The sequence below is a fragment of the Oxyura jamaicensis genome, chromosome 5 (assembly GCF_011077185.1).
Source record: "Oxyura jamaicensis isolate SHBP4307 breed ruddy duck chromosome 5, BPBGC_Ojam_1.0, whole genome shotgun sequence".
Lineage (NCBI taxonomy): Eukaryota > Metazoa > Chordata > Aves > Anseriformes > Anatidae > Oxyura > Oxyura jamaicensis.
In genome coordinates this window covers 41069340-41082003 of record NC_048897.1, presented here as the reverse complement: position 1 = coordinate 41082003, position 12664 = coordinate 41069340, and the positions used below count along the sequence as shown (strand labels likewise).

The 12664-nt window shown below is 43.6% G+C and overlaps 1 long non-coding RNA gene across 1 annotated transcript in view; it reads left to right on the top strand.

Moving 5' to 3' along the window:
* Positions 1-12664, top strand: part of LOC118168468 — a 122450-nt gene that overhangs the window by 43963 nt on the left and 65823 nt on the right. The window contains exon 2 of the long non-coding RNA XR_004751577.1: positions 4513-4646. This is a non-coding gene — a long non-coding RNA (uncharacterized LOC118168468). The remainder of the gene's footprint in view (positions 1-4512; positions 4647-12664) is intronic.

Here is a 12664-nt window from a genome sequence, read left to right as displayed (position 1 = left end):
GGAAGGAAGGAAGGAAGGAAGGAAGGAAGGAAGGAAGGAAGGAAGGAAGGAAGGAAAAGAAAAAGAAAAGAAAGAACATCTGTAGGAAGAAGATAAGTCTTCAACAGTGTGTACATGTTTAAAATGCTGCTTTGTGGTAACATGAATGATATAAGGTGGTGGTCCATATGAATTGCTCATCCCTCTACAAATAAAGTGTAGTTGCTGCCAAGATATCATGCTAGTTTGTGTTAACTGCCAACCATAGTTGTCTCCAATAGGTTACAAAAAACATTCATGTTTAAGATATATTAATGGCACTGCGTTATCTCATAATAAAGTACTTGCAAATATGTGTCACTGCTGAACACCCACATGGCACCCTATTCTAGGGCATATGGTACTGTATGCTTTTACTAGGCAGTGAGTGGACTAATTAGACTGTGCCTTAAATAGGTATTGAGTTTTAAAGGGCTTCATGGTATTTAAGTATACATTTGGTTTAGTGAACAGAAGATGCGTTTTCCTAACTGGGTTCCACACTAGTAATTCATATTTCTGACCATGTATTTTGGTAAGCATCTCAGAAAAATGAGGTGTTAATTTTTAGAAACAATTATCATCCTGACCTTGATGATTAAGTACGATAATTAAAAGACGTTGTGAGTAATATGTTTTATATCATAAACATTCCTTTCTGATTTACTTACTGAAAAAAAAATGCCATTTTAGAAAAGAAATGAGTATTTTTTTAACATGATTAGCAAGCCATCTGTTGACATTTCAGTAAAGTCTCTTATGAAAGTCCCTAGCTTACTGCTTCAGTTTTAACATAGGAAGAGCCCAAAATAGTATGTCTTTTGCAGTTAAATCAGAATAGGGTGATTTAGAAAGGGCAGATTCAAGAGAACAATAAAATACATAGTTCCTAGAGCTCTGCAAAACTTTCATAATGAAGCCTGAAGGCAAGGGGAATTCACCTGATTTTTTTTTATATATTTCTTTTCGTACTGGAAATGGGTCCAGATTCCACAAAAAAGAGTAGTTGATGCTTGCAGATTTTTCAGCTAACCTCATCAGAGTTTCCAGACACCTTTGCTAAGTTTCAAAGTTTCAACTTGGGCAATGCCTGGGTGAAACCCATACTGGTGGTGGGCTTACCTACCTGAAGAAGAAACTATAAGACTGAAAAGAGACTTACACTATATCTGCCTGTCTTCAGAATTCCCCGTACTGAAGGGCAGACCAAGGTGCTTTAGCAAAAGGGTGCTTTACATTTCTCTTTGAAAGTAGGACAAACTATCTCATATTCTATGTGTGCTGAAAATGTCCTCATGAAGCACTTGCACAGCAGTCAAATAGCAATTCACAGCCTATCAGTACATACTGATTTCTTCCCAAACACATGCTGAAGATGAATGAAAAAATATTAAAGTCACTACTCATCTTATAATTACACATCAATACCATCCCAGTAAGATTAATAGTAAATTCCTCAAACCTGATTCACCACTACGTTAGTCCACTGATGGAATATGGACCGTCCTTGTCAAATCCTTGTTAAAGACAGAGGATTCAGCTGAGCTTTACTTTGATATTTGGGGTTTATTTGAACCTGTATCTCAAAAGAACTGTCAAGCAGAACAGGTATGTATTATATGTCTTATGCCACCTGTGTCTGCATAACCCCAGCAAGTGCAGCTTCATAGGTCCATCATTTGGCTTTAGGGAACAAACTCGAGAAGAACTGGCAGAATCGAACAGAGTAAAACAACCCACGTCTGGTGCATCCCAGCACAGCAAGTGTACAGTGATGCCCCTCTTTAAAGGGGAAATACACCTACAGAGCTGTGTCCTCTGTAGAGCCTTCATCAGGAAAATCCAGATCATTTCATACCTGCAGAAACTAAGATTTTCTAAGGATCCATAATACAAAAGCAAACCTAGAAGTAAAATTCACTTTTGTGGATTATTTATTTATTTATTTGTTTTTAGGAAGTGCACTAAAGAAACTAGTTTCCATTCTGAAGTATTTAGTAGGCTAAATACCCATTCTGATTTTCTGATATAGTTCATATACAATTGCCCTGCTCTTGCCTGCTCTCAATCTCCCCTCCCCTACTCCTATTCCCTATTTGTAGGAAGTTATGCAGGAAGAGAAGGAAAAAGCAGTAACCAGATATCTCACAACTGGGAAAGGAAAACAAAAAGAAATCTGGTGGCATTTTTTAATTTATTTACTCATCCTATTTTTTCTCACAAGCCTCAGTTAAGCAAAGCTTTACAAAGACACTGTTGACTTCCCCTTTGTCTGTGAGACTTTTGCAGATAGAGAATAGCTCCAGGGCTACTCTAATCTCCCCAAGCCACTCAATTAGCATTCGACCCATTGTGAGAAGCCTGTGCATTGAATTTTCAGTCACCTGGGCCTGGCAGACATCTGTGGATGATGAATGTTTGTTTGTTCTCACGATATGGGGGTCCTGAACAAGTGGACAGCATATGTACCATAATTTCCTGGCTAAACACTGTAGTCCATTGCTAATTATTAAAGATGCAGAAGCCTCTTTCTTTCTCTCACCCTGTCACTCCCTCTGCCTCTCTCACTTTCTTTCTGTCTTTGTTCTGAGTAGCAGCCTCAGCAATGGAAGAACGGCAGTTTAGACACCGCAGTGTCTTGCTTGATTGAAGTGGGTTGAGTACAATATCCTTCCATTCTGTTATATTTACAAATCAGAACAGCTGAACTCTACATCAAAGATCAGCCAAAACATTTCTTCTGTCACTTCACAGGCAGTGTATATCACCAATGTCTGCTTGTATAAAGTAAGCAATTAAGATTGCACTGAACTCCCCTAAAAAAAATGATACACCCGCTTGGTGCTTGAGCCCCTCTTAGATCCAGTCATCTTAATCTAATCAATTCTGGTTTTGTTTGTGTTGGGTGGGGGGGTGGGGGGAAGCGGGGTGTTTATTTATTTATTTTTAATCTTAAACTAATTAAGTTTGATTTATTTCTGGTTACTTTTGAAATTGAATGTACCTGGGCAGAATGGGATTTTAAGAAATGTTGGATATACGAGGGCAAAAAGATGAAAAGACTTTGACCCAATGCATCATTTCAGTCATATCCTACTTTAAATCTTTTCTTCTGTGCTCTTACAATCCAGAAATATATCCTAAAATATAAAATGAGGTAGACATTAAGGGCTCTGTTATAATCCTTGATACAAGACAAACAGAAGAGCAACCTTGCCCTTCTTCCTACATGTGGCTTCCGGCACCATGAGAGCTTATGAGGTGACAGCAGGGGAGTTATCAGTCACTGCTTGGACGAATGGAGGAAAAAACAGGCAGTGGAAGAGCTGTGGAGGCAGCCATCTCACCCCAAATCTCTAGTCCTAAACCAAAAGCCAGACTGTGCAGTATTAATCTGGTTGCCAACTTCACCTCCTAGCTGGGATCAGATTGCTGTGCTCACCCCTAGCTGGCTTCCACCAAGGCTGTACAAACTTTGCTCAGTCTCACCCTGATGGTGTTGTGGTACCCATGGTGTCAGCCAAGGACAGGAACAATGCTCAGTTGAGACTTCCTTGGAGCACAGCTAGGGCTCACCATCTAGCACTAACCTCTCAGTTTTTAAGTCATCTTGTTAAGTAACAAGATGTTAAGCCTTTGTAGCCAGTGGACTCGTGTCTTAGCATATTCCACATGTGCACCAATGTTTCAAACCCAGAAGACTGTAAAGAGTGAATTCCACTGAACTCCTTTTAATGTGGTCTTTTGGCTGAGGTCAGAAGTAATGCACTCCATCTAGAAAATGTTTTAAATGCTTTCCATGTTCATTGTGAAATAACAATGTCCTCTGATTAAAAAGTCATATCAAAGATGAAGGGGTGGGTAGCACAGCTTTCTGCAATGAATGTTTCAATTAGATCTGAAACGGTATCAATAAGAGAAAAGAAATGACCCATGCACAGAGATTTTCCTCTCTGCCTGATCCCTTGCTGAGCCTTATGCAGTTACATACCCCAGAGAAACTTTTTTTCTTCAGAGAGATCTGTGTTTGTGTGAGTGCACAGGGTGGGAGGGAGAGGTTATACCACATAGCAGCTGAGCCAGACACTGAGCTCCTTTGCAGTACTTATGTGATTGATTTCTGGTATTTAAATGAGTATCTAAAATTACACACCTAACTTTTCAGAGGTTGCACAGCATGTTTTACTGTTAAAACAATAACTTTCTAAAGAAAACATTTCAGTGCCATCTTTGTATCAGTGAAAAAAAATGTTAGTTGCTGGCTTCGAATCAGCAGGGTGGGTGCAGATGACTGTGGGCACAATTATCACTGCTGCTGCAAAAACACAGTGATCCATCTCTTACCTTAAAACTGACCTGCACAAACAATGTATCAATCAGAAAGCAGATCCCTCTATGTACTTACTTGTCTGGCTCTCATTGCTGTATGGCTCTGATCATCACAGCAGTTTGAAACCTTTCCTAATCCACCTACTGTCCCTCCTCTTTTGACAGTGATAACTGCTTGAGTCTTTCCTGTCATCATTTGCCTTTGACTCTCTGGAAGAGTTTGGAGATCTTTCAAAGGCTTGGCCTGTTGTCAAAATCAGACTATGGCAAGGAAATGGGTGGTAACAACGCACAGAAAGGTCTGTACTGTGGATTTTGCTCTACAATTAATTCATCTACTCTGCCTGAGAATTAACAATCCTGAATCTATGTAGGAGCACAAGCGCTTCTGAAAATACACGATATTGAATGGGCTTTAAAAACATCTCTAGGAGCTAACCATCAAGCCATGAATTCTGTTTGTCTGGAGATTATTACAGCTTATTAAAATATTTTCCTTTGTGGTATATCATGCAATCCCCCATAAGTAGTCCATCTTTGTTTAGAATCTCTGCCTCTTTTTTTTTTTTTTTTTTAGATGACATTGCAGGTTATTGCTGTTTGATGCAGTTGGAGTTGGCGTTTTAAAATATTCATTTCAGATCAGAAGTGATGTATTTGCTTGAGACGTGAGTGGTTTATAACTGCCAGCATTGACTTTAAATTTAATGACACAAAGAATGTCACGTACATGTGACACAGTCATCATTCCCTTCATTGTAATGCAACTTTGTGGCACAGACGACATCATTTGTATGCGAGTTTCCATGCAAATAATGTCATTTGAATCCTTTTAACAGAAGATAATGACACAAAATTCCAGGAGAACAGGGAACAGGCCATGAAATAAGAACTTTCAAGTGACAAATGGCAAGTTACCTTCCTTATTTACATTTCTCTAATTTTTCTCCTTTTTCTTATTGCTCGAGGCCAGTTGCACCCAAAGGAATGGTCAGGCAGGGAGTAAGAGCTACAAACACCTTTATGTTATCCCCACTAATACACAGTCTGGATAGAGGGGCACTCCCACTGGACTGCACTCAAAGTTGCTCTGATAGTTTTATTCCTTTCGAACTTTGTGTGGTTTTGTTTGTTTGTTTGCTTTTTGCTTTAAATCTTTTCACCATTCATAATAGAAATATCAGCACCCTTACTCAATATAGAAGGCTTTACAGACACAGCAACAATCCCTGCTCAAGTGGAGGAGGCAGTAAGAACCTCAACATGCGCTAGTTCTCCCCTTTTTTTCCCGCCTTCATCTCATCCTTCACAGATGAAATAAACCCAGGTTTTCTGGGGCCCTCTAGCATATTGTCCACCAATTTATCCCATAATTTCTCCCACAAAGGGACAACCACATGCCTAAACAGCCTCATTTTGTGCAGCCATAACCCAGCTGTGATGAAATGAAAACTTGGTCCCTCCAGACAGGGCTTTCAAACTTGCCTTGGAAAGCCTCTGGAAGTCCTACAGCACTGTGCAAGTCACACATGGATAAATAACTGCAGCATCCTGGACTCCCCACCCTGGCACTCTCTGTTCCATGTTACTATCATGGATTGATGCATAGACAGTGCCTTTTGGATAGACTGTGTTCAGTTAGTCCTTGTTTATTGATTCAAGTGTGTCTTTTTATTTCTGAGTGAACTGAAGTGCATCATTAACTGAATAAAAAACAAAACAAAACAAAAAAACATAAAAGTACAGTTGTTGGTTTGTTTTTATTTTTGTTTTGTTTTGTTGTTTTCATTTTCTTTTTTTTTTCCCCTTGTGTAACTTTAGCAGTTTTAAGCATGGTGTTCTGTAGCTAATACTAGTGAATGGAAACACTATTTTGGATTTATTCTTCACCTCCCTCCTACTTTAATTTATGCATACATATCTTTCTATTCTTAGCAGTGTTTTGAGCAGAAGGCTGGTTAAGTTGCCTTTCTTGCACTCTACATCCTGAGATGGGATTTGACAGAAAAAAATCAACCAGTTGCTCTATCATGCCCCAAAACAATGTTTCTAGGGGTGCTTGATGTGTCAGTGCCTGCAACAGAAGATGAGGCTGTTCCTTTTTTCCAATACCTGCATGTTTAAGCACTGCTGTCCTCTAAGGAGAGCATATATTCTCCATAAGGAGCCGTATTAGGGGCTTGACGCGGCAAGTCTCAGCATCCTATTTGCATAGATTTCTGGCACAAAAAGTAGCTTTCCCTATGGAAAGGGTGAGAGGATTACATGGAAAAGGCCATTATTCACAAAAATGAGTTTGTCTGTTATGTCATGTCTTTCATAGCTTTAGGCTCCAAAACTTCATATATATTAAGAAACAGCCCTCTTGAGATAAAAGACAAGGATGAGCACTGTGTCTTCACATAATGAGAGAATAAATCACTTCCCTCAAAGTGGTGCGGGGACATTCCCAAATTTGAAGCTATTTTGAATGTTAATGCATTGTTATTTTTGCTGATCTTTTCACATTCCCACAAGAAAGGAGCCGTGTCATCTGTGCTGTTTGGATGGTTACTTGCTTGGTGTTCCCTGTGTTCATAGGTGGCTGATCCTTCCTCCCACTCACATAATAGCACCTGCACTTGGTCAGGGGCAGCCCACAGGGCACCCAAAACCTGCACAGCCAATACCAGAGCCACTGCCCAGGTAATTGTACCTTCCAAGGTTTTGAACATCCCTGGAAACATCACGGTGACCATGATAGGCAAGAGTTTGATTCTTTGTGTTAAGTCCCATCCCAGTATGGAGATGCAAGATAGGCAATGTAACCCTGTTGGGGAGGGAACATCTGTAACATGCTGCAATTTGGGTGCTGGAGGCTTCCTATGTTCTCACTAGATGTACTATGGTGTTGGGCAGAAGAGGAAGGAGGTATAGCCTGATGGCGCTTGATCTTGATGCATTAAACCACCAGCTGTCTCTAAGTGCTGTAGCACATCTGCCTTGTGATATGTCCTAAATCCCGAATAACCAGTTCAGAAACCTGGCAAAATTGCCATGGACCCCTTAAATCTATTAATTTAAATATTCTTCCTGCCTAAGAAATGGCTAGGTATAACCAGGAGCTAGGGCTGCTATCAGTATAGAGGCAACTTTAAAATAACTCACCCACAAGGCCCCACAAGCACAATCAGCTTTAAATCAGAAGCATGTGAAAGGCACAGATTTCAAGGCAGAGCAGTGTAGTTCCAATTTTAGCTTGTAGCACTGGGGCAAGTGCTGTAAATTTTGAAGTCTGTGTAACCTGTGAAACACGTCCATTTTTGCTGTGCAGACAACAGCACAGAGCAGCTCATATGCAGCAAACTACAGCAGTGTAAGGCAAGCTGATCCTTGACCTACTAAATTCTAGGAGCTTCCCCAGCTGCTGCCTGCACCAGCCTGTATGCATAGGTTTCTCACAAAAAATGTAATTAAAAGTACCCTTTTTGAGTCCATATGAAACAGAGATATATGCTGCCTCTCAATCTTTTCCAGACTACAGGGTCAGACGGTGACCAGACACGCAAATAACAGTCAAATTATACAGGAAGTTGTCAAAAGGGTCCTAGCACAGGCAGAAAGGACTTTTGACCTTCCTAGATGTCAAAGGTCTGGTTCAAGTTTCTTTATAGCAATCTGTAGCTATGGCAATGAAAACAGACCCTTTGAGTGAACCAGTTTGTGGATTTTGCTTTGAAAGTTTCTTTGACTTTCATATTTGAATTGAATTTTAATTAAAAAACAAAAAATGCTTAAAGCTATAACCCAAGCCAGAATTTATTTACAATAGAAAAAGAACTGAATCTGACAGCTGTAAGGGTGGGTGCAGGGAAAGAAAGAAAGAAAAAAAAAAAAAAAAAAAAAAAAAAGGATAAAGCAAAAATACTATGATGCCTCCCGACACCAGAATCAAATCAAAGTTTCTCTTTCCTCTGTCTCTTTCTCCCTCTTTCCCTTTACCCAACCACTTAGGGAAGAGGTTACCTGCCTCACACTTCCATAGAGCCTAAAAATATTTTCAGAGACACTAGTAGTCTGTGACAAAATCAGTAGGATGTGTTGACAGGGTCTTCAAAGTCAGACAGAACAAGAGAAGGCTAAAGGTAAATTAAAATGGTTTGCAAAGAGCAAAAACGGGTCTGTATTTTTTCCACCATAGCCACTCATAATCAGAGCCATCCTTACTTTTGTTGTTGTTGTAGTAATAGTTGTCTTGCAGACTCATTAATGCAAGCATAGGAAAAGATTAAAAGAGTTTAGATTATGACACAACTATCGATATTGGTGCCTGACAGCAATATTATCACCTCATTGATATAAACGCTGAGCACAGGTGATTTTAAAAGTGTGACTGATTAAAGCAACATAAATAGTGGTCTTGGCACTAATGCTGTCAAGCATAAATCTGGGACCTTGACAGTATCGTGTGAACCCAGCTTCTGACTATCCTGAAACCCTCCATTTCTGAATCTTTGAGAACATACCTGTCACCTCTCTTTTTTTTTCTCCTGTTTTTAACTGAAGACAGTGAAATTATTTTTATAAATTTTAGATGTTGTCCCTGAGCATCTACCATATGTTATCAGCATCACCATATTTTTTTTATTAAAACAAACAAACAAAGTTGTAAGTGTTCTCAGTATTAGCCAAAATAGTGCTGGAGAATCACAGAATCACAAAATAGTCTAGGTTGGAAGAGACCTCCAAGATCACCGAGTCCAACCTCTGACCTAACACTAACAAGTCCTCCACTAAACCATATCCCTAAGCTCTACATCTAAGCGTCTCTTAAAGACCTCCAGGGATGGTGACTCAACCACTTCCCTGGGCAGCCGATTCCAGTGACTAACAGCCCGTTCAGTAAAGAAGTTCTTCCTAATATCCAACCTAAACCTCCCCTGACGCAACTTTAGCCCATTCCCCCTCATCCTGTCACCAGGCACGTGGGAGAATAGACCAACCCCCACCTCACTACAGCCTCCTTTCAGGTACCTGTAGAGTGCAATAAGGTCTCCCCTGAGCCTCCTCTTCTCCAGGCTGAACAAGCCCAGCTCCCTCAGCCGCTCCTCGTAAGACTTGTTCTCCAGACCCTTCACCAGCTTCGTAGCCCTTCTCTGGACTCGCTCAAGCACCTCCATGTCCTTCTTGTAGCGAGGGGCCCAAAACTGTACAAAACATAGTATTCGAGGTGCGGCCTCACCAGAGCCGAGTACAGGGGGACAATCACTTCCCTGGACCTGCTGGCCACGCTGTTTCTTATGCAAGCCAGGATGCTGCTGGCCTTCTTGGCCGCCTGAGCACACTGCTGGCTCATATTCAGCCGACTGTCAACCAATATTCCCAGGTCCTTCTCTGACAGGCAGTTTTCCAACCACACATCTCCCAGCCTGTAGCTCTGTTTGGGGTTGTTGGGCCCCAGGTGCAGGACCCGGCACTTGGCCTTTTTGAACTTCATACCGTTGGCCTCGGCCCATTGGTCCAGCCTATCCAGGTCTTCCTGCAGAGCCTTCCTACCCTCAAGCAGATCGACACACGCACCTAACTTGGTGTCGTCTGCAAACTTACTGAGGGTGCACTCGATCCCCTCGTCCAGATCATCGATGATGATGTTAAAGAGGACTGGTCCCAGTATCGAGCCCTGGGGCCTCCACTAGTGACCGGCCTCCAACTGGATTTGACTCCATTCACCACAACTCTCTGGGCCCTGCCATCCAGCCAGCTCTTAACCCAACGAAGTGTACGCCAGTCCAAGCCATGAGCAGTCAGTTTCCTGAGGAGAATGCTGTGGGGAATGGTGTCAAAAGCCTTACTGAAGTCAAGGTAGAACACATCCACAGCCTTTTCCTCATCCACTAAGCGTGTCACCTTGTCATAGAAGGAGATCAGGTTCGTCAAGCAGGACCTGCCCTTCATAAACCCATGCTGACTAGGCCTGATCACCTGCTTGCCCTGCAACTGCCACATGATGACGCTCAAGATAATCTGCTTCATGAGCTTCCCTGGCACTGAGGTCAAACTAACAGGCCTATAGTTCCCTGGGTCTACCCTCTGGCCCTTCTTGTAGATGGGCGTCACGTTTGCTAGCTGCCAGTCGAGTGGGACCTCCCCTGATAGCTAGGACTGCTGATAATTGATGGAAAGCGGCTTGGCCAGCTCTTCCACCAGTTCTCTCTATACCCTCGAGTGGATCCCATTTGGCCCCATCAACTTGCGTACATCCAAATGCTGTAGCAGGTCACCAACCTTTTCCTCGCGGATTGTGGGGGCGACATTCTGCTCCTCATCCCCTTCTACCAGCTCAGGGTACTGGGTGTCCAGAGAACAACTGGTTTTGCTGTTAAAGACTGAGGCAAAGAAGGCGTTAAGCACCTCAGCTTTTTCCTCTCAACTAAGTTTACCCCACATCCAGTAAAGGGTGAAGATTCTCCTTAGTCCTCCTTTTTGTGTTGATGTATTTATAAAAACTTTTTTTGTTGTCTTTAACAGCAGTAGCCAGATTGAGCTCCAGATGAGTTTTGGCCTTTCTAATTTTGTCCCTGCACTGCCTCACAACATCCTTATAGTCCCCCTGAGTGGCCCGCCCTCTTTTCCAAAGATTATAAACCCTCTTTTTTCTCCTAAGCTCGAGCCACAGCTCTCTGCTCAGCCAGGCCTGTCTTCTTCCACGCTGGCTCATCTTTGGGCACGTGGGGACAGATCGCTCCTGAGCCATTAAGATTTCTTTCTTGAAGAGCGCCCAGCCTTCCTGGGCTCCTCTGTCCTTCAGAACCACCTCCCAAGGGACTCTGCCAACCAGTGTCTTGAACAGCTCAAAGTCAGCCCTCCGGAAGTCCAAGACAGCGGTCTTACTGGTCCCCTTCCTGACTTCGCCAAGTATCGAGAACTCTACCATTCTGTGGTCACTCTGCCCGAGACAGCCCCCGACCAGCACGTCTCCCACCAGTCCTTCTCTGTTAGTGAACAGAAGGTCTAGCAGGGCACCTCCCTTGGTAGGCTCGCCAACCAGCTGCGTCAGGAAGTTATCTTCTACGCTCTCCAGAAACCTTCTAGACTGCTTGCTCTGGGCTGTGTTGTGCTACCAGGATATGTCTGGGAAGTTAAAGTCCCCCACAAGAACAAGCGCTGATGATTTTGCAACTTCTGCCAGCTGCCTGTAGAACTCCTCATCTGTCTCCTCATCCTGGTTTGCAGTCTATAACAGACCCCCATCAGGATGCTTGCCTTGTTGGCCTTTCTGCTGATCCTAACCCATAGTGACTCCACCTTGTCATTCCCAGCCTCAAGTTCGACAACATCAAAACACTCTCTAATATAGAGAGCCACTCCACCACCCCTTCTGTGCTGCCTGTCCCTTCTGAAGAGCCTATAGCCAGACATTGCAGCACTCCAGTCATGAGAGTGGTCCCACCACGTTTCCGTGATGGCAACCAAGTCATAGCCTGCGTACTGTGCAATGGCTTCCAGCTCCTCCTGCTTGTTGCCCATGCTGCGTGCATTAGTGTAAATGCACTTCAGCTGGGCCTTAGCCTTCTCCCCCAGCCTTGCCACTGTTCCCCCTGGCACACCTCCAACTTGCTTTGTTTCATCCCCGCCCCCCTTCTTACCTAGTTTAAAGCCCTCTCAATGAGCCCTGCCAGCTCCTGGGCCAGGATCCCTTTTTCCCTTGCGGACAGTTGGGACCCATCTGTGGCCATCAGGCCAGGTGCTGAGCAGAGCTCCTCGTGGTCAAAGAACCCAAAAGTTCTGTGTTGGCACCAGCCTCTGAGCCACATGTTTATCAGGTGGGCTTTTTGTGTCCTCTCTGAACCATTCCCTGCCACTGTAGGAATGGACGAAAATACCACCTGTACTCCCGCTCCGTCCACTAACCATCCCAGCCCCCCGAAATCCCGTTTGATAGCCTTCAGGCTTCTCTCATCAATGGTATCACTGCCAGCCTGGACTATCAGTAGCGGGTAGTAATCAGAGGGGCGAACCAGGCTTGGGAAGCTTTCTGGCAATGTCCCTGACCCTGGCCCCAGGGAGGCAGCAGACTTCCCCACGGGTAGGGTCAGGCCAACAAATAAGGCCCTCTGTTCCCCTGAGAAGGGAGTCGCCCACCACGATCACCCTTCTCTCCTTCTTGGTGGAAGCAGTCTTGAGGCGTGGAGCAGACTTCCTTGCCCTAGGCTTCCTGGTTAACTTTTCTGTCACACACTCATCCACCACTCTCTCAAGCTCCAGGGCCTCAAATCTGTTGCATAAGGGCACCTGGGAAAGTGGGGCAGGTGGGGGGGGGGGGGGGGGGGGGGGGGGG